We start from the raw sequence: 27,024 nt of genomic DNA on the forward strand, positions 1-27,024 counted from the left end.
TTTATCTTCCTGAGTTCAAATCTGGTCTCAGGTACTTATAAGCTGTGTGACCCTGGGCAAGTAATTTAACCCTGTTTGCTTCAGCTCCTTAAATGTAAAATGAACTGGAGAAGGAAATGCCAAACCACTTTTCTTTGACAAGAAAACCCCAAATGATGTAGGAAGAATTGGACATGAAAGATGATGGAACAAATTGGACATTTTGAGCACAATGTCTATAAACATCTTAAATTCAATATATACAAACCTAACTCTTATCCCCTTCCCCAACTACGTCATTTCCTAAGTTCTGTCCAGGTTGCCACAATCTTCTCAATCACCCAGACTCTCAACTCAAGTTTTATCATCTATATCTCATTCTTTCATATCCCTATATCCAGTCTATTATTAATAATATAAGCCCTAATGATAACTAATACATATATTCATATATATGTGTATGTGCATTGTGTATAGACATTTATATGTCTATGTATACACTATATATATATATACATACATATAAAAGTGTGTGTATATATGTAAACTTATGTACATTAAAGATATAAACACACATATATACTCTGAGATTTTTTTAAATGTTTTACAAATATTACCTTATTTGATCCTTGTAATGACCAAGGGAGGAAGCCGAGATAACTGAAACAGATGTTAAGTGTCTACTAAGTGTCTGAAACTAGATTTGAACTCAAGTTTTCATGACTTCAGATTTAGCACTTTATCTTCTGTATTCTACTGAGACTGTATTTGCAATATCTCTCAGTATTCTCGTTCTCCTTGTCCATGTCCATCATGTAATCTTCCACTTGTTTTGTGCTTTAAGTTTCTTCCTACTCCAGATCATCTGCCACTGCCCAAATATCAAATCAATCTTCCTAAGTACAGATTTGACTGAGGCATTCTTTTCAATAAGTCGTGAGGTTCACTGATAGTTGAAGGGTCAAATATGAAATCATCTGTCTTTTAAAGCCCTTTATTTCCTTCTCCTTTCCTACTTTTCTTACTTTTTAAAAATCTTTTTTTCTAATTTCAAGAATACAGTGATCCTTTATACCAAATATCCCAACTCCTTACCCTGGTCCTTTTGACTCCTGTCCCTCAACCCTGCAATCTTTCTCTCCTCATTTCCAGCTCACAACTCTTTTGATTTCCTTCAAGTCTCAGCTAAAATCCACTTTATCCAAGATTCCTTCCTTCATATTGATTACCTTCCATCTGCCACATGGATTTTGTTTGTGCAAAGATGTTTTGATGTTTTTCCCCCATAAGACTGTGAACTTTTTGAGAGCAAGAACAGTTTGTTTTTTGCCTTTTTTGTATCTCCAAGACTTAACACAGTGCCTAAATATTAAGAAAATTGTTATTAAATAACTTTAAGTTATTATTAATAAATTAATAGATTTAATAATTTATTACTGGACTTCTCAGAAAAAATGAATTAGAGTAAAAAAATAAAACATATAAGACGAAGCATACCAATTGTATAAAAATGTAGTTATCAAATTTTTTTCAAAAGTCCACAGATCTCAAGTAAAGGACCCTGGTGTAATGGAAAGAATATTGGTGGCTTTTTTTTCTTTTTTGGACTTGAAGGTGGCTGAAGCAGGCATTGTAGAGAGCTTAGAGCTTGGTCAGACAGCACAGGTATCTGTGGATGGAACATAAAAACAACAGCTGTAGCAGCAACAGTAACAACAATAACAGCAGCTTACCTTTGGAATCCAAAATCTGATGTTCTGTCTATTACTATACCTATTATCAGATGAGGAAACTGAGGCAAATGAATTATGTCACATGACTGTTAAATGTCAAGGCACTGCAAAAGAAAACCTAGAAGGAAACACAGAAAAGCAGGGTAGCTTTGAAAATAATGTATAGGATTTATCACATGTTTTTCAAAAAAAGTAAACAGTGAAATGGAAAGCCATGGCTTTTTTTAGGTTATGCTGTATATGGAAGTGGTTTTTTTTTTTTTACTTAAGTTCAAAATAAATATACATATATATATATATTTTAAAAGTATCAATGCACAGAGAATCGGGAGACCTGCCCCATTCTTCCAAATGGCATTAGTTGGCCTTTGTGATTTTGAGAGTAACTTGACCTCTCTGGACTGTATTTCCTCTTATAAAAAATGCACCAGTTGGATAGATTCCTAAATTCCTTTTTAGCTTGGAGTTTAAAAGGCATTCTTAAAGATTTGTATTACTTTAACTAAGCTGATTGCCAAAGTAAATACAAATGCTTTAGAATGCAGTTGATGACGCATTTTGGTTTGTTTATTTTGTTTTTTGTTTCCCATTTTTAGATCTTTACTAACTTGGTGGATTTTTAAAATAATTCTTTTTTAAAGAGCTATGCAGTGAATTCTGTAGGGATAGACTGCAGTATTTCACCTATTATTTCTCTTTTTTTGTCACCTCAATGTAATTTTTTAGATTTTGTATTTATTTCCCTGAATATTCTTTCTTTCCTTCTTCCTTTCCTTTTTTCTTCTTTTTCTTTATTTCTTTTTCATTCTTTGTTTCTTTTATTCTTTATTTCCTTCTTTCTCTCATCTTTTGTTTCAAGCAAGAAGTTGTTCTTTTACTTTCAGTAAGATGATATATTGAATAAGAGTTTGCTTATTCATTTAAAATAAGTATTATTGACTTATGAAAGGCAATGAATTGTAAAGATACCTGACCTCAGAGTGATATAATGGATAGAGTACTGGCCTGAAATCAAAACTGAGTTCAATTATAGCCTCACACACTAACTTTTATGTGCAAACCATTTAAACTCTTAATTTGCATTAGTTTCTTCTGTGAAAAGTGGGAAGAATAGTAGCACTTATTTTCCAAGGTGGTTGTGAAAATTAAATAAGGTACCTGACACATAATAGGTATTTGCTTGTGTAGTCATGTCCAGCTTTCTGTGACTCTATTTTGGGATTTCTTGGGAAAGATAGTTTGTGGTTTGCCATTTCCTTCTCCAACTCATTTTACAGATAAGAAAACTGAGGCAAATAGATTTAAATAACTTGCTCAGGGTCACACAGCTAAAGTGTCTCAGGCCTATTTAACAATAATTGCTGGAAAAATTGGAAAATAGTATAGCAGAAACTAGGCATTGGCTAACACCTAATATCTTATAACAAGATAAGGAGTAAATGGGTTCATGATTTAGATACAAAGAGTGATATTATAAGTAAAATAGGAGAACAAAGGATAATTTGCTTCTCAGGTTTATGGAAAATGAAGGAATTTATGACCAAAGAAGAATTAGAGTTCATTTTGGAATGCAAAATGGGTAATTTTGATTATATTAAATTAAAAAAAGATTTTGTACAAACAAAATCAATGCAGCCAAGATTAGAAGGGAAGCAGAAAACTGTGAAAATCTTTTTATATCCAAGGATTCAAATAAAGTCTTCATTTCTAAAATATATAGAGAATTGACTCACATTCACAAGAATACAAGTCATTTCCAATTGATAAATGGTCAAAGGATATGAACAAAAAATTTTCAGACATAGAAATTAAAATCATTTCTAGTTATGTAAAAAAATGTTCAAAATCACTATTGATTAGAGAAATGCAAATTAAGACAATTCTGAGATACCACTACACACCCCTCAGATTGGCTAAGATGAAGGAAAAGACAATGATAAATGCTGGAGGGGATGTAGGAAAACTGGAACACTAATGCATTGTTGGTGGGGTTGTAAACTGATCCAACAATTCTGGAGAGCAATTTGGAACTATGCTGAAAGGGCTATCAAAATGTGCATACCTTTTGATGCAGCAGTCTCTATGTGACCAATATCCCAAAAAGATCATAAAAAAGGGAAAAGGACCCACATGTGCAAAAATGTTTGTAGCAGCCCCTTTTGTAGTGGCAAAAAACTAAAAATTGAGTGGATGCCCATCAGTTGGAGAATGGCTGAATAAATTATGGCATATGAATATAATGGAATGTAATTGTTTCATAAGAAATGATGAGCAGGATGATTTCAGAGAGGTCTTCGGAGACTCATATGAACTGATGCTAAATGAAGTGAGTGGAACCAAGAGATCATTATACATGGCAACAAGAAGATTATGTAATGATTGGTTCTGATGTACATGCCTCTTCAACAATGAGGTGATTCAGGCCAGTTCCAATAGACTTGAAAGGAAGAGAGCCATCTGTATCCAGAGAGAGGATTGTGGGGACTAAAGGTGAATCACAACATAGTATTTTCTCTTTATTATTGTTGTTTACTTCTTTTTTTTTTTTATCTTTTTCCTTTTATGATCTGATTTTTCTTGTGCAGCATGTTAATTGTAGAAATACATATAGAAGAACTGCACATGTTTAACATATATTGGATTACTTGCTGCCTAGGAGAGAGGGTGAGAGAAAGGGAGGGAAAAAATTTTGGAACACAAGATTTTGCAAGGGTAAATATTGAAAACTATCTTTGCATATATTTTGAAAATAAAAGATATTATTTGAAGATTTAAAAAAATAAAGTGTCTGGGACTAGATTTGAATTCAGAAAGATGTTTTCTTGATTTCAAATAAGGAGCTCTATCCACTAAACCACATAGCTGGCCCATTTGTATATGTAAGTATATTTTTATATATATATATATATGTATATGTATATGTTTTATGTATATGCATATGAGTATATTTGTATGAGAATGGAGATGAACTGTTCACACCAGATTTTCATCAACTAAATTTTTATCAACTAAACAACAACATTTGTCTGAGCGAGAAAATGAGAAGAAAAAATCATAAATATGTTGGGGGGGGTGTTGCAATCAATCATTTGATTAACAAAGATTATTAATCACTTAACATATGTCATATGTTATGCTGACATTGTTGATACAAAGATGAAAAACAACAATCCCTGACCTCAACATTGTTTAGAATTTGTCAAATAATTCATTCAAATTCAATCGTAATTCATTAATTTCATTAAGTGCAAAGTGTAAAGAGTGCTAAACATGCCTTGGACAAATCCATATAATTTTTCTACTAAGTCAGATAGTCACTCTGTATCAGTGAAAAGATTTACAACACTGGAAGACCCTTAAAGAAGGATCTTTTATAAATATATAAACACTGGAATACAAGATAGATAACTGAAATGACCACTGTTCTCAAGAAACTTATGATGTCATGGACTGAAATAAGTACAATATAGAGTAAAATAAAAGTCATAGGAGAAAGTCTAAAGCAAATACTATAAGAAATATGGACAGAGAAAGATCACAGAAGAAAAATGTTTTATTTCTGTTGCATATTTCTGTGTGTGTTTGAATGGATGACTGTGTGTGTGTGTGTGTGTGTGTGTGTGTGTGTGTGTGTGCAGGTTAGATGGGTATTTGTAGTTTCCAAATTCTTGTGTTGTCATTTGAATCATAGAAAACAGGGTGGTTCAATGATTTTTTTTCAAAGAGCAAAGAAAGGTGGGATAACTGCTATTCTGAACTACCAACATTACATCAATATTTTAAGTTAAGAGGACTCTGCGTCTAGAACATTCTTTTATCTGCCAAGATTTATTATTCATCAGAGCCAATTTTGTGTCAGCCCTTCTTATAATTCTTACCCAAGATAGTTATCATGGTACCTCACTGTCCTGGCAGCAAACTTTACCTCCCATGCACTTTCTTTTCAGCAAGATGTATCTATATATGTATGTGAGAGCCAAAAAAAGGTGCTTTCTTTTTTCATTACCTATCCCAGAAGCAAGTACAATCAGAAAGATTTATCAAATGTTTTCCTTTATCTTCCTAGGAGGCCAGAACTTTTTTTTTTTTTAGGAGTCTCATCATTTTAATAATCATCTTAAGGTTTCAGAGATCTTTAACAAAAGCTTCCATTAAAAAGTTTGACTGATCCTGGAAATGAAATGTAATGAAAGATGTCTAATGATCTGAAAATTTGCCTAATGAGAAATAATTTTTACATTAATTATCCTTATTTTTTTTTTTTTTGCTTTCATGTAATCTTTCCTACTTAAAGCAGCTTCTTAGTGGATCCCTGATGGGCATATATTAAAACCATTTAATTCTACATTTTATTGGGGAAGGTTTTTGGGTCAAAGCTATTCAAATTCTGAGTGTTTATAACATGGTCCTGTTACATATACATTTATACAGTATTTTACACTCTGAAGAGGTGAATGTATAATCCCCTTAAAATATGTTGAATCAAGCTTTGAGATGTGAATTCATTTTAGATGAGAGAATTTTCCCTAAGCATCTTAGTTGCAGACAAATGAAGCATGAATTCCCCTTCCTGACCATCACTACCAATTTTTTCAGACTCTTCTATATTAGCCTGATTTATCTGGTATCTTTATCTTATCATATTCTCTTGAAACTCCCATTCAGTTCTTAATAGATTGCCCATCATAACAATAAATTACTTTGCATATGCTTTGTTTATTTGTATTTAAACATAGAATAGAAGAGCCTAATTCAAGGAAGCCAAGTGACATGCCTTCAAGCTCCATCTGATGAATTATTTGACCTCCCTGGGCCTCAGTTTCCTCAAAAATGAGAGCTACTCTAGATAACTTCAAAGGTCTCTTTCAATCATAAATATTATCACATAATACAAAAATCACAAATAATTTCCTCTCAATAGAATTGTAAGCTTTTTAAAGGACAGAAATTGGTTGATTTTTTTTTCTCTGAATTCCTGATGTCTTGCTGTGTACCTAGCAAATACTTAGTAATTTATGTATTGAATTGAATTTCAAGAATTTAGTTTGCTATTATTCTCCAGTAATTTTTCTTTTCCTACCAAATAAAGTTATACTGCACTTTTAACTAGTAAACTTTTTTCTTTCAGTCTGTACTGTAATTATTTAATGAGCTCATACCTAAAATCCTAGTTACTCATCTTTTTAGTAGCGGTGACAATGTTTGTCTATTCTTCTATTTCCTATGTCGTTTTTAGAGAGAAGAATGATAAAATAATAAATCAAAAAACCTTAGTCAATAGCAAAGTAATGTGTGGGTACTCCCAAACAACATCCTGAATCATGAGCTTGGACGTCACTTTGGGTGGAACATATGATATGCTAAGGGGAAATGGAAAATTATATTTTTATATCAAATTTGAGGGAAGAAATACTTCCTGCCAAATACAATTCCCTTTGCAATTGTTTCTTCTTTTCAGTTATCTCTAATATTCTGACTACTGTGTATTTTCACTATTCTTTGTTCTGATTTGTTTAGGAAGCAGCGGTCAATCACCAACTGCCCTGAACCCAGCTGCACTGGCCATTCCTTGTAATGAAGAGATGATTACACAACAGGGAAAAAGTAAAAAAGAACCTTTCCTACCCCATTCCAAAGTTGATTTGCCTGGAGGAGGAGAAAACAAGCAAGAAGAGAATTTTTGAGCCTATCTTTTTTAACATGGATAAGAAGTGTTTCTGTTTTTTTTTTTTAATTTTGTTTTGTTTTATGTTTTTTATTTTGTTTTAATCATGCATATCATTATATTGTAAGATGAGTGAACTATTGAAAACTTAGTTGAAACTTTATTATCTTTTTTCTTTGTACCATGCCTAGTTATAAGAATAGTTTCTTAATATGAATTTCATCCTCTTTGTCTGTATTTCTTTGTAAAAATATTTTCAAAAGCCTATAAACTTACTATTAATTTTATATTTCTTGGTCTTATTTAATGTTAGCAATTTATAATAATAACTGACACCTGTGTAGTGCTTTAAGGTATGTATGTCATTTTATTCTTATAATACCTCTAAGGGGTAGAGACTATTAATATCTCTGTTTTACAGATGAAGAAACTGAAACTCAAGGACTTTAACTGACTTTTGTAGGACAATACCCGATTTAGAAATCAAAAATGGTTTGTCTGACTCTGAGGCTATTTATTTTTTCACTGGTATGCTATGCACATAAATGATATTTGACATATAATTTAATACAAATATTTCTACCTTGATATTCATTTAAAAATATGCACACATATGATTAGAACTTACAGTTGATTTGGCAGTCACTTAAATGATCTACAATTTACATCCTTTGATAATAATTGTCTAATTGAAGAATTCCACATTGTTGACATAGCATTCTCCAGTCTCTTAGAAAGTTTCAATTATAAAAAACCAAAATTTTCCCATCATTAACTTTTTCTACCTAATGCTTGTGGTTCTGTCTTCTCTTGCCAAAGTAGAACAATTATTTTTTTTCATGATAAGTCTTCAAATATTTGAATGCAACATTTACTATTCCTCATCTTCTCTTTTTCAACATTCATAGTTCTTCAACTATATCTAATCAGTTGCTAAAGCCTATTGTCTCCACCATCATTTTTTTTATGTTATAATCAAATCCCCACATCATTTCAATAACCCTTCTCTTCACATCCCTAAGGTATCATCCTTAAAAGGCAGTACCCAGATTTGAGCACAATCTATATGTGTATAGATTTTGTATATAATAATACAAAGACAAGTAGCTTTGAACATGAGCACAAAATCTTCTATAGAATAGAACAGGATTTCTCAACTCTTTTTTTTGTTGATGGTTATTGTTGTTAATAGTACTTTCGTATTTTTCTTTTTCTAATCTTTGGAATTACCATTTAAACAGTAAATATATATTATCTCATCTCTGTGTATAGAAATCTCTCCTAAGGACTAGGAAAGGTAGAAATTTGAAAAGAAAAAAAGCAGTTTATTCACACAGAATCACAATATCTTGTGCCACGTAAAGTTTCAGGCTTATTTTCATTGTTATATGTCAAGTATTATAGCTATTTACAATATTTGTAAAGTGCTTAGCATACTGGCTGACATGTTTAATAAATTCTATTCTATTCTCTTCTTTTCCCCTCTTCTAATGCATTTAATTAAGCCCCAAACTATCATAATATTTTAAACTCACAATAATTCTAGGATTGTTATTATCCCCAATTTATAGATGAGGAATCTGAACAAAACACAGATTAAGTGACTTACTTAAGTTCATCTAGTAAGTATCTGAGGCCACATTTGAATTCAGTTCTTCCTGATTCCATGCATAACACTCTATCCACTGTTTCACCTACTTCCTATGAATGACATAGTAACTAAAATTAGTGGACTTCTAGTCAAAAAGACCTAGTTTCGAAATGTTCCTTTGGTGCCCAGTAGCTATGAGATCCTGGGTATATCCCTTCATCTCTATATGCATTAGTAATTTAAGATTTTTCTACTTAGGTCATGAATATATTTAGATCTGAGGGTAATATTAAAAGTCATAAATTTCAATCTTCTTATTTTACAGGTGAAGAAACTCTGAGGTTTACTTAATACAGAGAACTTCATAATGATGAAATTACTGATCCTTCCCAGTATGTTATCTGATATGATCCTTATCTTCATCTTTCCCATGACTGACTAATTTGTCTTTTTTTTCTATTTTGCCTCTGTAATTTATGGGAAACAAAACAATAATTCTGTAGTTTCAAGGGGCAAGCTCATCTTCTTTGGTGCATTCTTCAATTGGAACAATGTAAGGAGCACAATAATATAATTATTTGCCTTAATGAGGGGTCAGGGAGAGGAAGAAAGGGAGAGAGATGAGAGAATTTGGAATTTAAAGTTTTAAAAACAAATGTTAAAAATTGTTTTTACATTGGCAATTATAATTGGGAAAAAATATTAAATATTTTTAAAGGAACACAACAGGCATAAAATTCTGTACCTCATAATATGGAAGTGAGTGTGAGTTCTCAAAGGCTATGTTTTATGAAAAGACAAGTTCTATAAAGTTTTATCAAAATTCTTTAACTATTAAAGTTCCTAATACAGCCTAGTGGTTCTTTTTGTGTCTTATGTATGATAACCAAACAGATTAATTTCAGTAAAGCACATCACTAAGTTGGTTTAGTCACCCCAATTTGCATCTCTGGTGCTATCCTTGAGTCCTTACTATCATTTGGGCTACATCACAGATCAGTTATCCAATGCTGTTGTCTCTATTTTTATAATACCTCTTGGGTTAATGACCTTTTCTCCATTCACACAGCCACCACTCTAGTTCAAGTCCTTAACCATCTCTTAGCTGGACTATTATAATATCTTTGATTTTGTCTCCCTGTCTCAACTCTCTCTCTTTTATGATGTAGCATGCACATGTCTGCCTAAGATCTGACCTTATTATTCCCTACTTAAGAAACCCTAATGACTGCCTTGGGGATCAAATACAAAGTTCTCTCATTTATCTTTCACAATCATGAAACACTCACATAAAGTGTTACAAAGTGAATATACCAGCATGAAGAAAACAATATACAATAGAACTACAGTAATGTAAATAAAATTTAAAATACTTAAAAAAAAGAATTTTGTGGTTTTACAAAGAAGATTGATCTCCAATATAGATGACACTCCCCAATCAATTTCTTTTCTCAGTTAATTGTGCTTGTGTGTGTGTATGTGTATGTGTGTGAGAGATAGAGAAAGAGAAAATAGAGACAAAGAAACAAAAACAGAGAGACAAAGACAGACACAGAGATAGAAATAGAGAGATAGAGACAGATAGATACAGAAAGACAGAGACAGAGAACACTGCTCTCAATGTTTCACTGGTACAGAAAATTATATATGCATAAATATATATATATGCATGTACACACAAAATATAGCTATATAAAAAATATTTATTTACACACATATTTATAAACACCTTTTTCTGTTCTTTGTCTTCTCATTTTAAAAATTATATTGCAGTAGGAATGTAAATTTACATGTTAACATAGATTAAAGTTATTAATAAAATATTTTTATTAAAAAGTACATGCTTCACAATCCAGCTTCAAAATACTATTTAAGCCTTCACAGATGCTAGTCAGGCCAAACTGGTAGTCTTGTATTCCCTCATACATGATACTCCATCCCTGGTCTCCGTGACTTTACTCTGTAAGTCCCTTTGTTACTGGATTAAACTTCTTCATCCTTTCATTGCTTTGACTTCTAGCAACTCCAACTTTCTATCAAAGCTTAGTTTGTTACCTGCTACATGAAGTTTTTCTTTATCCCTTCTACCTACCTTCCAATGGCTAGTCCTCCCTCCAAATTCCTCTGCATTTATTTTGTATAACACTCACTTCAGAAAACTTCACACTATCATGGCTGCACAATGGCCACTATCTTCATTCTCCATCCTCAGTCACAATCTTGGACTCTCTGGTTCCTCCTGGTGTGATAGGTAATGTTTTCTCTTTTCTTGAAGGGAATTTGGGTTCCCTGCTACTTCCCCCAGCTGACTCCACATCTTCACACAAAGCATCTTTTATTTTTCTTCCAACATTAAAATAAAACATATTTGAGGAGATGAACTATGGTGTTTGCTTATATTTTCATTTAATACTGTACCTGCTATAGAATACATAATTGAGGGGCAGCTAGATAGTATAGTGGTGAGAGCACCAGCCCTGAAGTCAGGAGGATGTGAGTTTGAATTGACCTGACATTTAACACTCACTAGCTATGTGACCCTGGGCAAGTCACTTAACCCCAATTGCCACAGGGGGGGAGAAAAGAATATATATTTGATAAATATTTTATATATCTTATGTCTCTCAATACAATTTAAGCTGTTTCTGGAAAAAGGTTTTTTGTTGTTGTTGCTTGTTACCTTTGCCTTCATATTCCCAGGGTTTAATGTGGGACCTGGAACAGAGATCCTGGAACATTTAATAAATTCTTGTTGATTATTCAAATGATTGATTTTAGCAGAGAAATTAAAGAAGAAAGACCCTTAAGAAAATATATAATAATTTTAATTCATGCTGGTGGAGTAATTACCCATTCTAATGATATTGCGGTTTATACAGTACAATCCCTGCAATAGCTCTCTGAGGCGGGAAGAGAGAATACCATCATTCCTTTTTCATATGTGAGGAAAGTAAGGTTCACACAGATTAAATGCTTTGTCCATAGTCACAGCTTCAGGAAGTGCCAGAGCAGTGATTTAAAGGCATGTCTCCAATGACAAATCCACTGTTAACAACTTTTGTACCAGACTTCTTCCTGATACATCCTGTTATAAATGTGACCTTATTTGGAACAGATCAGACTCAAGAAAACCAGGATAATCACCAAAAATCAGCAAGGTATTTCCCCCTGCTCCTCAAATTTGAAATCTGGAAGAGTTATAAAGGACCTCAAACATCATCAATCAATAAACATTTATTAAATGTATACTGTGTTACTCTCTCTGTTTTAGACCTTGTGCTCTTATAAATCTATATGGAAGTAGAGTGGTGATTGAAATGAAAGAAAGATTGAAATAATTCTAAGATATCATGGTGATATCATTAGTATAAATGGGAATATCATTAAAAACTCTATGCTATCTTTATTACCGCAGACTTTTTGGATAACCCATAACTGATGCTTAAATAAAGTCAGGTTTTAGGAACTGAGGGTATTCCCCCTCCCCCCGTTGCTTTAGTGATGCCTTTTATTTTGCTGGAATTTTATCCCATCAAGTATGTACATGTGCATGTGCGTGTGTGTATATGTGTGTGTGTGTGTGTGTGTGTGTGTGTGTGAGAGAGAGAGAGAAAAGAGAGAGAGAGAGAGAAAGAGAGAGAGAGAAAGACAGAGACAGAAAGAAAGAGAGAGAGAGAGACAGAGAGAGACAGAGACAGAGACAGAGACAGAAAGACAGAGACAGAGAGACAGAGACAGACAAAGAGACAGAGAGACAGAGACAAAGAGACAGAGAGAGAGAGAGAGACAGACAGATAGACTGAGAGAGAGACAGAGACAGAGAGAGCGCTGCTACTATGCTGAATGGCAGGGATGCCAACATTTGATTTTTCCTTTCACTCTAAATGACAAGTGGCTCTTTTCTAAAGAGACTACAACTCAATTCCAATATGCAGTGATTTATAGAATGCTCTGGCAAGAAAATCTGTTGTTTTTGGCTTTTAACAGTCTATCTTGTTAATAATTCTAAAACAGTGGGGATTTGTTGGTACTTGTTAATTACACAAGGATTTTTCACCTGCCTTTTCTTTTTCCTCATTTATAAGAACCTAGGGTGTATTTATTGTTGAAGACACAAATCTTAGTCCTCAAAGTGAAATCTTAAGCTCTTGGTCAGATTGCTTTCTTAAATAGGTCAGATAGGAATATCAATTAGTTTTAAAGACTTTTATAAAAATATTCAAATGGTATTTAAGTTTCTTGCTACAGAAAAAATAAAAAAATGAGATATTTAATATAGAAAAGACTGAGCATTTTCTAACTGTATTAAAGGCACTCTAACAGAGAGATCTTTGCTATCTTATCTTTGAAATAATCAAAGGTTAATTTCTTTTGTGTACTTGAAGAGGGGGGGTGGGAGAAAAAGTCCAATTATATCCATTATTCAAAGAATATTAGAGCACTAGAAGATAATCAAATGTGATTGTTGATCACTTCTTGTAGGAGAAATGGTAATATAATAGTAACATATTCCTTTGGCTCTCTAAGCAAGTCAAATTATGACTATAGAAAAAATTAAGAGAAGGTGACTTTAATTTTTCTCTGATGGACCACATAACACAAAATGTCCAATATAAATCCCAGTCACCATTCAAGATAATGAAGAAGTTCATTTAAATGTATTTATTTGCTAAACTTAAGATTCTGTATCATCAAGCCACTTAAAATTATATGCTAATGCTAGTTATATGCATTATTTTCTTTCCCATGTCTTCACACACATTTATCAACTTGTTAGAACAGTGGTCCTTCAAAATTTTGTCATTTGATTACATCAGGACCTAGATGACAGCATGGTACATGTTCAAGGTTATCTGTTTTCTGTTTATCTAGCTTCTCTGATCATAATCTGCAATATAATGTATAAAATCTTTCCCTCCTTCCACATCAAATTTGTGATGACGAGTAACTATACCAGTGCAACTAGAAGTTATTCTTGAAAAGAAATGTTATTTAAATTTTACCTCTATATATTCACCTTGGTATATAAGGGGTGGAGAATAACCAAAACAAATAAATACACATTGCAAAAATATGCTGGGTGATTCAATAAGAGAAAAGTCAAAAGTAGTGGAAAAGCCCAAAGAGTATACTAATTTTGAATTCTCCAAATTTTAAACTCTTTTATTTTTCCTCATGCAGAGTATTTTTACATTATTAAACTACACTACTTAAACTAGGGAAATGGATTTTGCCATAAGAAGTGCCAAACTCATCTCTGATATTATTTCCTTAACCAAGATACCTAACCACCAATAATCGTATTAGGTTTTAAGAGGCTGGTATTTTTTTAATCAATTTTTTCATATTACAACTATTTATTTTAGGATAGTAAGCTAGCTTTAAATGTCAATTTTTATCCTGATTCTCATGACTCCATCAAAGTAAGATGGCAACAATTCCTTTAAAATTCACAAGGAATTTATAATAAAAGCCTAGTCCCAACCCCATAAAGTATGGAAATCTTTCTTCAGTGGTGGAGATCAGTTATTTGTGCCAACATGAAAGGGGGAGAGAAGAGTTTCAGGTTCTTCATATTTCTTGAATTGCTTTGAGATCTTTGGATGCTTCTGGCTTCATTGGATAATGCCAATTTTATCATGGGTTGTTAAAGAGAGAATATAACTCTAGGAAGAAGGAAATATGAGAGGAGGTACTAGTCTTCATGCATTTCCTATTCCCAATTTGCTACATCTATATATGTTACTCCATCCCACTCTCACCAACTCTGACCTACCCTCATACAGACCTGTGCACTGATTGTTATCAGTGAGGAGAAAGTGAGGAGAAAATGGTCATAAGAACAATGATTACAATAATATAAGAATGAAAGAGCTGAAATCAAAAGGAAGTAAAAGCAAAGCACTCAGTCACTCATTCAACAAACATTGATTATACACTTACTATGTGCCAGGAACTATGCTAAGCACTATAGATAGAAAGAAAGGCTACTGCCCTCAAGGAACTAACAGTCCTATGATGGAGATATCATTTAAACAAATATATACATATTTTTAAAATAAATAGGTAAAGAAGTTGAAAATTTTTTTAAATAACAAAGAGTTTATGATTCCTAATTTTTAATTACCAAATTAAATGCTAGGTTATTAAAGTATCCATGCTTGTCACTGAAGGACAAAAAAGAAAAGGTACTTCAATACTTTGTAGAGGAAGCAGACTATGATTGTAAAGTGTTGTATATAATACTATCCCACTCAGTTGGTGGTTTGCCTAGCTTTTACTGACCTACATTTCTCCTTTTTCCTTTTTCTTTTTACATCCTTTATTTAAAAAGGATAGTTTGATAGCTAAGGAGGGAAATAAGTATATAGACATGAAGGTAATGAAAAAATGATATTAAAAATTAAAATAAAGCAAAACATTCCCTAATATCATTTGAGAACTAGAAAGGGCCTTACAGACCATTTTGTCAACTCTCATTTTACTGATGAAATAATCAAGGTTACCAATTTTTTTTCTTTGCTGAGGGATTTAGGGCTAACTGACCTTGCCCAGGGTCACACAGTAAGTGCTAAGTGTCTGAGGTCAAATTTGAACTCAGGTCTTCAGGACTTCAGGGCTGGTACTCTATCCACTGCACCACCTAGCTGCCCCTAAGGTTATCAGGTTTTGAATAATATACAGGTAAACATCTGTCTCAAAACTGATAAGACTGAGAAACTAGGCAACACAGAGTTGCCAGTGACTCCAACAGAGATTCCCAGAACTCTCTAATTTAATGATCCAAAAGGAATTACTTTAAAAAAAAATAATCAGGAAGAAGAATTTGCAAAATATAGTATACAAGTCTAGATTCTTGGAAGGAAGAAACTTTCCCTGAAACAAACAAACAAACAAAATATATAGATTTCCAAAGCATTTTAAACAAATCATCTCATTTTCTCTTCATAATAACACATATAGATGAGTAAAATGAGGTTGTCAGACATTAAATGACTTACTCAGAATCACATAGCTACTAAGTGCCTAAGAAAAGATTTAAACCAATCTTCCTGATTCTAGGTATAATGCTGGATTCAATATAACACACTGATATCTTATTATATGACAGGAAGCAGCATTCAGGATTTGAAAATAGGTGAAATATTTCTCAAAATATACTTTTATTTTCTTTTGCCTCACTTGGAAGTGTTGTAGTCCTCAACGAGCTGAATAAAGATAGAAGAACAGAGCAATGTCAGTACCATCATTCACTAACACATGTGTTCCATCTGCATTTAAGAGTAATAAATCCTATCAGAAGATACACAAGATTGGAAAATAAGATGTGGGCATAAAGAGAGAATCCACATTTTCAAAGATGATCAGAAATGGAAATAATAAAGGGAGAGAAAAAATATCCAGGAAAAGATATTATTATGCTTGATTAGTTAATGAGATAAAATTAATATTACAGTAATGACTTGAGAAGTGATATCATATAAATAAAATGTTGTGTTGACCTTAGAGGTCTTGAGTTCAAGGATATTGTCTGTTTGGTCCAGTGGTCACACTCACCAAAGTTATCTGTTGCAGAAGAGATGCTATTTTGATTGAGTATGTAAGGTTTTCTATGTCAGTGAAATGATAGGTGAGCAATCAACTTAAAAAAAAAATTATGTACCTATTATGTGATTGGACTTGTGCTAAGTATTAAGAAATGCAAAGAAAGGTAAAAAATAGTCTCTGGTTCAAATGAAATTGTGATCCCTTAGAATTTTATTTATTGTTCTTACTGGTATTAACTAGTGTCTAAATTCCTTAAGGATGATGGCTTTTATGGTTTTTATACTAAAATATATATGCTTGACACATAATTTGTGTGTGTTCCACAAATACTGGTCAAATGAAAATGATTAATGGGAGGGGTATGATGTTAGAGACAAAGGATTTGGATTCAGATCCACTCATATTTATGACCTGTGTGATCTTAAGCAAGTCACTTAGGCAAATCAGTTTCCTGATCTGTAAAATGGAGTTAGACAAGATGATTTTGCAAATCCCTTGCAGCTCTAAATCTGTGCTCTATGTTTGAATTTTAATGATCACTTTTATGAGGAAATAGAGAAGTGATGAACTGAACAAACAAGAAACAATGAAGATCATATGATGATGAGAGAAAGTTGACTTAAAAGCATACCTTCAGTTTTCATTTGGAGGCAGTCTAATTCAGACTCCTCAGACCTCCTGAATGTTGTCTCTCAGTCAGGTGCGTCTCTATTTTCCCTAATCCTTCACAAACTGGCTAAGTAGTAACATGTCTGAATTCTACCCTAAGCCATATGCTGTTAATATTGTCAACAAATCCCCATTCAGAGCTTTTTGAGTGTTCCTATAAGAGAATTCTGTGTCTGTTTGTGCATTCTGGTTGCCATGGTTTGGTTCTATTTCCTGAGAGTCATCTTCTGAAAAAAAGAGATATCAACCTCAGGTAAACAGCTGTCTCAAAACTGATAAGACTGAGAAACTAGGCAACACAGAGCTGCCAGTGACTCCAACAGAGATTCCCAGATCTCTCTAATTTAATGACCTAAAAGGAATTACTTTAAAAAAAAATTAATCAGGAAGAAGAATTTGCAAAATATAGCATACAAGTCTAGATTCCTGGAAGAAAGAAACTTTCCCTGAAACAAAAAAAAGGCCAAAATTGATGGATATGTCCACAAGAATTAAAAAAAAAATATTTGCAGAAGTAAAAAAAATAAGAAAGAAAGGAAATGAAAGAAAAAAGGGAGGGAAGTTAAAGAGGAATGAAAGGGAAAGAAAAGAGGGAAATGAGACAGAGATGAGTTGACAAAGAGAGAACAATACAGGAGAGAGAAAAGAAAAAAGTTTACAGGGCACCATGAAATAGGGTTTCAAATTTTCACTATGTGATCACATCCTTTTAATGAAAGAATAAAATTATATTGCTATGACAAGTACTATAATTATCCTTTGATTAAATCAATCCCACACTTTTCTTGAGTGCAGAATTAATGACATCATTGAACTCTCTGAGAATCAGATAGTTGAGAGACTTCTGTAAAAGCTTCCTCCAGAATAAAAACTTTCTATCATAAGCAACTTTAAAAAAAGTTATCATAGTTTTAAAATTTTGCATTCAAAGTTTAGAATGTCACCTAAAAGCCTAGGTTTTGGAATTAAACACTAAAGATCACAGTTAAATGAACTCTTTCTTTCTTGAAAGTATAAATCTGTCTCCTGTCTCTGTCTCTCCTTTTTTTGAATGTATATATTTATAAAGAAACACAAACATACATATTCTATATATATATTCATTCCATGTATGGAAAGTGTGCATCCAGTTTCATCATACTTTGGAAAAAATATCATTAGTCTCATTTTTTTTGCTTTAAAATATTGTTGTGATTCAAATCATTTCAGTCATGTCTGACTTTTGCAATCCATTCAGAGTTTTCTTGACAAAGATACTGAAGTGGTTTTCCTTTTCCTTCTCCATTTCATTTTACAAATGAAGAACTGAGACAAACAAATTAAGTGACTTGGCCAGATACAATTAATATCTGAGGACATGTTTGAATTCAGGTCTTCTTGACTCCAAGCACAATGTTCTATCCACAGTGCCATCTATGATACTCATATACATTATTTATATCTATCTATCTATCTATCTATCTATACACCTATATCTATCTATCAAGGATAGTTAGATAGATATATAATAGATAGATCTTCTTTCTCCTAAACTCTATAGTAAACTTTTTCAGACAAGTCTTGTTTTACTCTCACATTCATATTTTTAGCAGCTAGCAAGGTATCTTCTGCATATAAGAAGGTGATTAATAAGTTCTTGTTAAATATAACTTTTAAATTTAAAGAAAGCTAGCCACTGTTCTCTGAAAGTGACAGTTTCCTGAGTGAATTTCATGACACTTTGTCCTCTTAACAGATTAATATGCTCACATCTTAGGTGCTTTAGCAATAAATCTTATACTCTTACTAGATTGTAGGCAAACTTGAAAATAGGACTTTGTGTTCTTTACTTTGATCTCTTTTCCAGCTAACACTGCCTACCACCCATAGGAGGCTCTGAAAAAATGATTGGTGAATGAACAGATGAATTAATGAATATCACTTGATCTCTTTGCACTTGCTCAAAAATATTTTAAGGATGACAATGATAAAAAATATATTTCTCTCAAATTATTTTCCATATTACATATTTACTTTTAGTAATGATAATAGACTGGACTCATAAAGACTGTGTGATCATATCCAAATCACTTAGCTTATCAGTATTCTAGGCAACTCTATAACTTGCTTGTTATCAAGGTAATTTAATTGCCCCTATTCCCCAAAAAAGACTATGGTTTCTGGAAAAGGAAATGATTTGCATATTGCAAAAAGTTTCCTGTATAACCATATACTATAGTATGTGGTTTATATATTCTGATATTTCAGGATGAATATCCCTGCCATTAGTACAATTATTGGAACCATTTTTCTAAATATTGGCCAAAGTTATAAAGATAATTGGATCAATTTTCCAGTTGCTTTTGGAGTTGTATTCAATTTTGAGTGCATAGATTCACCAAATCACTAATATTCAATTATACAAATAATTTTAAACAATGAAGTATTTTAAAATGTCAGCAAATAATAATAGCCTTGTATAATTCTAATTTTTAAATGAACTTTTTTTTTCATCTTACAACCATTATTTTAGGACAGTAAGCTAGCTTTAAAATGCTAATTTTCATCCTGGTTCTCATGACTTCATAAAAGGATGATGGCAACAATTACTTTAAAATTAATGAGGAATTTATCATATAAACCTGCTTCCAAAGCCCATAGGTGTGGGAATCTTTCCTCAGTGATGGAGATCAATGACTTGTGCCTACATGAGGGACAGGGGGAGACAAGAGCACCAGGTTCTTCAGATTTAGTATATAATTCCTCAAGCTCTGAAATCTGCTCAGTGATGGTAAGTCAGTTCCATAACTTTTCTGAGTCTCAGTTGAATGGGTGAATAGACTAGATTAAGGCTATCAAATTAAATTTTATGTTTATTTTAATTTTACAATATTAATTTGTATGTTGTGTTGTTTATTCATTCAGTCATGTTTACCTCTTCATGACTCCATGGTCCAATTGTTTTCTTGGCAAGGATATTGGAGTAGTTTGCCATTTCTTTTTCCAGTTTTATGCAGCTAGGGATTGTGATTTGCCTGGTGATACAATCAGAATGTGTCTAAGATAAGATTTAAACACTAGTCTTTCTGACTCCTATAGGAGTCAGAGTGCTATTACATATTATACTGTCTTACTGTCCTTAATTTGTGTGATGATTATCTAAATATTTGTGTCATAAAGACTTATTATTCCAATTTTATGTCCTGATGAATAAAAGAATCATGGCCTGCATAACATGACTGTAATATAAAGAAAACAGGCAAATCTCAGAGTGTTTCACAAAATGTTTTTGCAGATCCCTTTCAATTCTGAAACTTTGGGATTTCCTTTCCAATGGAGTAGTTTGAAATGTCAGCAAATAATGATAACCTGGTGTATTCTTATTTTTAAATCAACTTTTTTTTTCATCTTACAATCATTATTTTAGTATAGTAAGTTAGCTTTAAAATGCTAATTTCCATCCTGGTTCTCATGACTTCATAAAAGTATGATGGAGAGAATCTATATTTTTTTAATTAAATAAAAATTTAAGTGTAATTTTTGTCAGTGTTCCATTTATGTCTGATAATTTTCCCAAGAGGTTGCAGATGAAAATTAGGAATTTGTATTAGTGTAATGAATATCATGGCTTTGATGTAAATTATGAAAAGTTGTTTTAATATTTTTCTCCTTTTCCTTAGAGCTGTTATTGGCATTTCATGCAGCTCAATGGGAGAGTACCTCTGTAGTTGTCATTCATGTGTGTTTTCTGTGAACTCACACTTTTGTCCAAAACCTCATTAAGAAAACATTTTAAGTGAGAGTCACAAGGATTTCTATGGGATATTTATAAGCAATTGAGTTTATATTCCTTCCTGGCTGTTTATCCAGGTAGTGAGTAGAAGGTCTGAATTTTATGTGCCATAGATAAGATATCAAGAGCACACCTGAATACTTTGTTTTCAACATGAATAAATAGTAAATGTAGTAATTGGATTTTTACTATGTTTGATTTGATCTTGCCTAAGCCATCAGAAAGAACACTTGGTAAGCTGAAATAGGACAGAGATGCTTAAAACTATAGGGCTAGTGATGGGGAATTATCCATCAAAGTATCCATTTACTCATTATTTGTTCATTCCCTCATCAAACATTTGCTAAGAAACAATGCACATAGTAAGTGTTTAATAAACAATTGTTGACTTGACAGTTTTTGAAAATCTACCTATTTAAATTTAAGGCAATATGTAAAATTCTGTAGGATTCTTAATAGAAAAGTTCTCATGTTTTGAGAATAAAAATAAAACCTTTAATATTGCAAGGAACCCTCTACTCATATAGACTCAATTCCTTTCACTTCATAGATGATTTCTTGATTTGCTATGGCAAAAGAAATATTATTATTTGGTTGTCAATTTGCTGATGAAGCCATCTGAATGTAGATATACTGGTCAACAGACATCAGGCATGCATTTTCAGCTTAGGGTCTTTTTAAAGTATTTCTAGCTCAAGAGGAAACCTGCCAGTTTGCTATTTATAGGCTTGGTTTAGTACTCAAGGTCATATAATGAATCATCAAAGTAACACTTTAATTCATTAACTATTAAGCACCTACTATATTGTCACTAGGTTGTGGAACATATACAGTGCCAGGCCTGGAACCAGGAAAACTTATCTTTCTGAGCTCAAATATGGCCTCAGACTCATTAATTGTGTCTACCCTACAGACACAGGAAAACTTACTAATTATGCCTCACTTTCTACATAAGTAAAATGAGCTGAAAAGGGAAATGGCAAACTCCAAATGGGATCACAAAGATTTGGACATGACTGCAAAATGACTGAAATGTGTAAGGCTCTGGAAATAAAACCAGTGATTTCATTGGTATATGGAAATTCCAAAGGGAAGAAACTTTGCCAATTCAGGCCAACATCTTTCCTGCAATTTGTAATTTTAAATAGTTGCTTTACATACTAAGAGATTAACTATCTTGACCTGGGTCACACTTAGACAGAATGTGTCCATTGAACTTAGGCCTTCCCAGCTCCAAGGCCTGCTTTCTATTAACCTTTTCATGTTGCCTCTGTATTACTGGGAATACCAAATTAAACAAGACAGTCCCTACCAACCCCTGAAGAACTGACATTTTATTGTGGACATGAAACTTTTGTGCAATTTACTGGAGCACAAGAGAGCTATTTTCTGTTTACTACTATATTAAGCAATGAGTTCTAATACAAAGGCTAGATTAAAAGAAGATAATTTAAGATTCCTGGATTGTAAAAGTAGTAGTTAATTGTGGGTGATGCTGAGGTCAGAGGTATGGCCATTTCTCTGTAGTTGAGGTATAACAAAGGTTGTAGGTCTTGAGAAAATAAAAAATTAATCAACCAGGAGTCTAGAATTTAAGGGAAAATCACTACATATATTGAAGTTTTCAAATACAATGTCAAGGGTTGGGATGAAGAGAGAATAGGAGGTTGGTATTAAACTCATAAAGAAAGGAGGTAAAATGCTTTATTAGTCACAGTGATATAAATGGAGTGGTAAATATATGACTGGATAGAACATCAAGAGAGATTACCAAGTAATGATGTCAGGAACATGATCTATAAGTGATAACAAGGAAAGTGTATGGCTGTTGTTCCTTGAAATATGTTCCAATATGTGAGAGAAGATATACACATTCCTGGAGTGGACCTATCATCAATCAATCAATCCACAAAGATTTATTGAGTATCTATAATGTAGCAGGCATTATGCTGTACAAAGACACAAATTAACAAGTCTTGCTTTCAATTTGCTTACATCCAATAGACACTGACATCATTGACAAAGCAAAGTTTTTCCCTCTCATTGCAACATTGTAAAAAATCACTTAATCTCTCAGGACCTTAGTTTTTTCATTGGAAAAATGTAGGAGTTGGACTAGCTGGACCCCGATTCTTTTATCAGCTTTAGGACATATGACTAGATGAGCCTGAGAATATACACAATAGTTACAAAGTAATTTAGAGAAGGGGAGAGATACATGTTATGGTGAATAGAGTACCAGACCTGGAGTCATGAAGATTCATCTTCATGAGTTCAAATATGACCTCAGAGACTTACTAGCTGTGTGACTCTGGACAAGCCACTTAACTCTGTTTGCCTCACTTTCCTCATCTGTAAAATGGAGAAGGAAATGCCAAACCACCATAGTATCTCTGCCAAGAAAACCCTGCCAAATGGACCACAAAGAGTTGGACATGACTGAAATGACTTAACCAATTTAGTAGAGGGGATACCAGAAATTAGAAAGACTAGTAAAAGTCGCGTTGAGGAGGGAACATTTGAGGTGAGCTTTGAGAAAAGAGGAATACTAAGAGATTAAGGTAAGAAAAGAGTGAATATGTGAAGTCATGGAAATACGAAATAGAATAGCTTATGAGAGGAGTAAAAAAATCAGCTTGGTTAGAAAGAAGGCAAATACCACATAAAAATATTACATTGTACCTCTGTGATATGTTAATATTTAAAATTCATCATATATAATATGGTGTCTTATGTGTTATTTTATGTTGTTATTTTATGTGTTAAATTCACAAAAAATATATAATGATAAGCACACTGCAAAATATAGTCTATTGCACACTGAAAAATAATAACTAATGTTAATTGTAAGGAAACATATGAGAGGAAACATCTGTTTCTTTTTCAACCTTATTGACAGATTACTAGGATGTATCATTTGGCACTAACTTCTGAAGGGCAGGTCATCTTTTTCATTGCTTTACTATTTACAGAACAATGATTCTGTAATTTTAAAAATAAAGAGCAACTCAGTGACATAAAAATGCAGCATAATATTTTTCTTTCATCTTTTTAAAATTCTGAATTTAAACAGACAGAGGAAATATCCCCACTATTATCTTAATTAACTGCCTCAATTTTTTTTTTCTGACTGAATCTAAATGTGGACCTTCACTCATTCAATCAAAAAGCATTTGTTAAACATGTGTATGTAATAGGTACTGTTTTAAGAGCAAGGAATTCACAAAAAAAAAAAAAAAAAAAAAAAAACAACAAAAAAAAAAAAACAGAAAAGGCTCCTGTCCTCAAGGAGCTAACATTCTGCATGAAGAAGACAACATATATAAACATATGAGATAAATATGAAGTAGATAGGAGTTAAAGTTAAAGGAAATGTTTTTTGTCCTTCATTTTCAAAAAGGACCAATGAAATCACTGTGATGTTTTGACTTGCTTGTGAATTGGATTTGAGTGAGGCAAAGTTGGACACAGTCATTAGCCTGTGTCTTCCCAATTATTGAAGTCCAGTGGCAAGATAGAAATCAGAATGATTGGCAATAGTCATGGAATGCAGTAGATGACCTTGGCAGATTCAATATCTGACCAAGCTATAAGACCTTAATAGTGCCTGCTTTAGTCATTTTCATGGTTGCTAGAATAAGTTATTCTCATCCACCCATTCTACTGGGGAAAGTCTTCACATGCTCAAAGTAGACATCCCCTAATTCACTGACAAGTTTGAGACCTGTCGATTACTTTTAACCTAGTTTAGCCTGTTTGCCAAGATATTTTAACAGGGTGTAACTCCTGTATATGCTCCAGCTTCTTGGAACCACAGGTAAGAGCTGAGTGGCAAGTGGACATCAAAGGTGGATGAACACTCCTGAAAAGAGCTCCATAAGCCTTCACACCAGAGATACTTCTCCTCCCTCAACATCCTGTATACTTCAGAGGAAATGTTACTGGCATCTGAAGGATTAGGAAGTAATCTGTTATGGAAATTCACCTTTTAATAAAGAGAATAATACATGGAATCGTCCTTTGGTTTCTTATAAGTGAAGAGTTCAGCTGGAGGTTAGGTTTCTTCTATGAGTGATGGGGCTAATACCCCAATAAAGTGATTATAGCAAGAGGGTCAAAAATGAAAATGGAGTGGAGAACACTGATAGAGAAAAGAAATTTAGTCTAAATATCCTTCAAAGAACTTAGTCCCGTTGTTTTGCAGATTCATGTTAGGCAGGAGCTAGGAACAACAATTTATACTACTAGTAGTAGCTCAAAGCTTTAAAGGAAACCATCATGAAATAGGTTAAGGAGACCACACTACGAAGAGAAGAAGCAGTTGCCAAGGTGTATAGATCTCATATTACTTTCTAATTCAAAAGCATTCTTTAATGATAGCCTCATACTAACCAAGCTTCCACCTTGTTCTATGTGTTGATGTTTTTGTGGTCCAAGATATCATGCCTTCCCCATTCCAAAACAAGAAAAAAACCAAATTTTAACAAAACACCTTTCTGAAACTTGAATTTATTCTTTGCTTTTATACTATGGAACATCAAGATTCATGCTGGTGTCTCCTTTAAACACCCTAACCTTTCAGTCCCTCAATTTTTCTCAGTTCTCATGAACCATTCCATCCCAACTACATACAAGGATAATCAAACTTGTGATATTGTTATCACCATAAATATTCTAATATAATGGTTAAAATCTCTGAAATTCCTTTATCAAATTATAACCTTATGTCATCCCATGTGTCTCTTAGCCTTACTCTCTTAAATCTGTTCATCCTCCTTGGGATTCTGAATATTATTATCGTATATGCTCTTGGTTCATTACACAAGCTTTAACCTCAATATCTTCCTTTATTTTTAATCTTGACCCTACAATTAACCATTTCAAAGATACACTGTTCTCTGCTCTTAAATCTCTTGCCTACTCCATTCAATCCTTCCTCCCCCACATCTCTGTGGTTCTCACACTTTGCCAAACCCCCAATCTTGGATCACTCCTATCATCAGCCTCCTCCATTCCTGAATAAAGTTAGAAGAATTTATTCAATTGAGCCAATTGGAACGTACCCACTACAAATGCATATTATCTAATCTCAACTGATCCCTCAACACAGAATGATAATCCTTTATTTATCCCTAATTAATTCTTTACCCCATTCCCCACAGAGAGCATTCCAAACTTCCTTTTTCATCCTCAAGTTTTCCACAAAATCCCCTCATTCTTTGATCTAGGCTGAGAACTTTACCTCATATTTTCCTGAAAAAATAAGTCATTATTTATCTTGAACTTTATTTTCTTTTCCATATCAGAACTCCTCTCAACAATGCTTGTCAATGTCTTTTAATATACTACAATCCCCTTTTCTTACCCTCTATATGTTTCATCGATTTCAGCCCATTCTGTCCCTCCTTCACTTAAACCCAATTGACTTAAATGTCATAGCATCACCTTCCTAATGTCATGGTTCTCTTCGAGAACATAGGACAAATAATAACCTCTGAATAAAACTTGGCCCACAAACTGAATTTGGTCAGTTGGACAACTTCCTCCTTCCCTCACTCCCTTCTTTCTTTCCTCCCTCCCTCCTTCCTTCCTTCCTTTTTTCTTTCCTTCCCTCCCTCCCTCTCTCCTTCCCTCCCTCCCTTCCTTTTCATCCCTCTATCCACATAGGGCATCATATACTTACCTACAAATGCTCTTGTGTGGGACAGGTCAGGTGCAAGACCCCCTTCCCAATACAATTAACTAATCAGAGACATCATCAGGTCTGTCCTGACACAGAGAAAACATTTTTTTAATCCCTGCAGGGAGAGGCCCAGACACACACCTGGGAGACATTCCAACCCCCACCATGTACTCCTGGAACCTGACCAGCTTCTGGCTTGTCCAGGGTTTAAAAGGCAAAAGATTTCAGCCTTCTCATTGGATAGACTAAAACTATGTAACTATCCTTGACCAATAATCACCAATGCTGGCTGCCCCTCACAGGTCCCTTCCTGCAACTTCCTGTATCTCAGGTTCAAAATTCATTCCTCCAGAGAGTAAATGACCTCCCCCAAGGTCCAAAGTT

The 27,024-nt window shown here is 33.2% G+C and overlaps 1 long non-coding RNA gene across 2 annotated transcripts in view; it reads right to left on the reverse strand.

Annotated features, from left to right (window-relative positions):
• Nucleotides 1-26,802, reverse strand: part of LOC127539492 (uncharacterized) — a 55,376-nt gene extending 28,574 nt beyond the window's left edge. The window contains exons 1-2 of one of the 2 annotated variants that reach the window (XR_007947927.1): nucleotides 26,641-26,802; nucleotides 1,477-1,648 (exon numbers count right to left, since the gene is read on the reverse strand). This is a non-coding gene — a long non-coding RNA (uncharacterized LOC127539492). Of the gene's footprint in view, nucleotides 1-1,378; nucleotides 1,649-26,640 lie in introns of those variants that run through there. The other variant, XR_007947928.1, reaches the window with a different exon arrangement.
• Nucleotides 26,803-27,024: the final 222 nt, after the last annotated feature.

This window comes from Antechinus flavipes, chromosome 5 (genome assembly GCF_016432865.1).
Source record: "Antechinus flavipes isolate AdamAnt ecotype Samford, QLD, Australia chromosome 5, AdamAnt_v2, whole genome shotgun sequence".
NCBI classification, from domain to species: domain Eukaryota; kingdom Metazoa; phylum Chordata; class Mammalia; order Dasyuromorphia; family Dasyuridae; genus Antechinus; species Antechinus flavipes.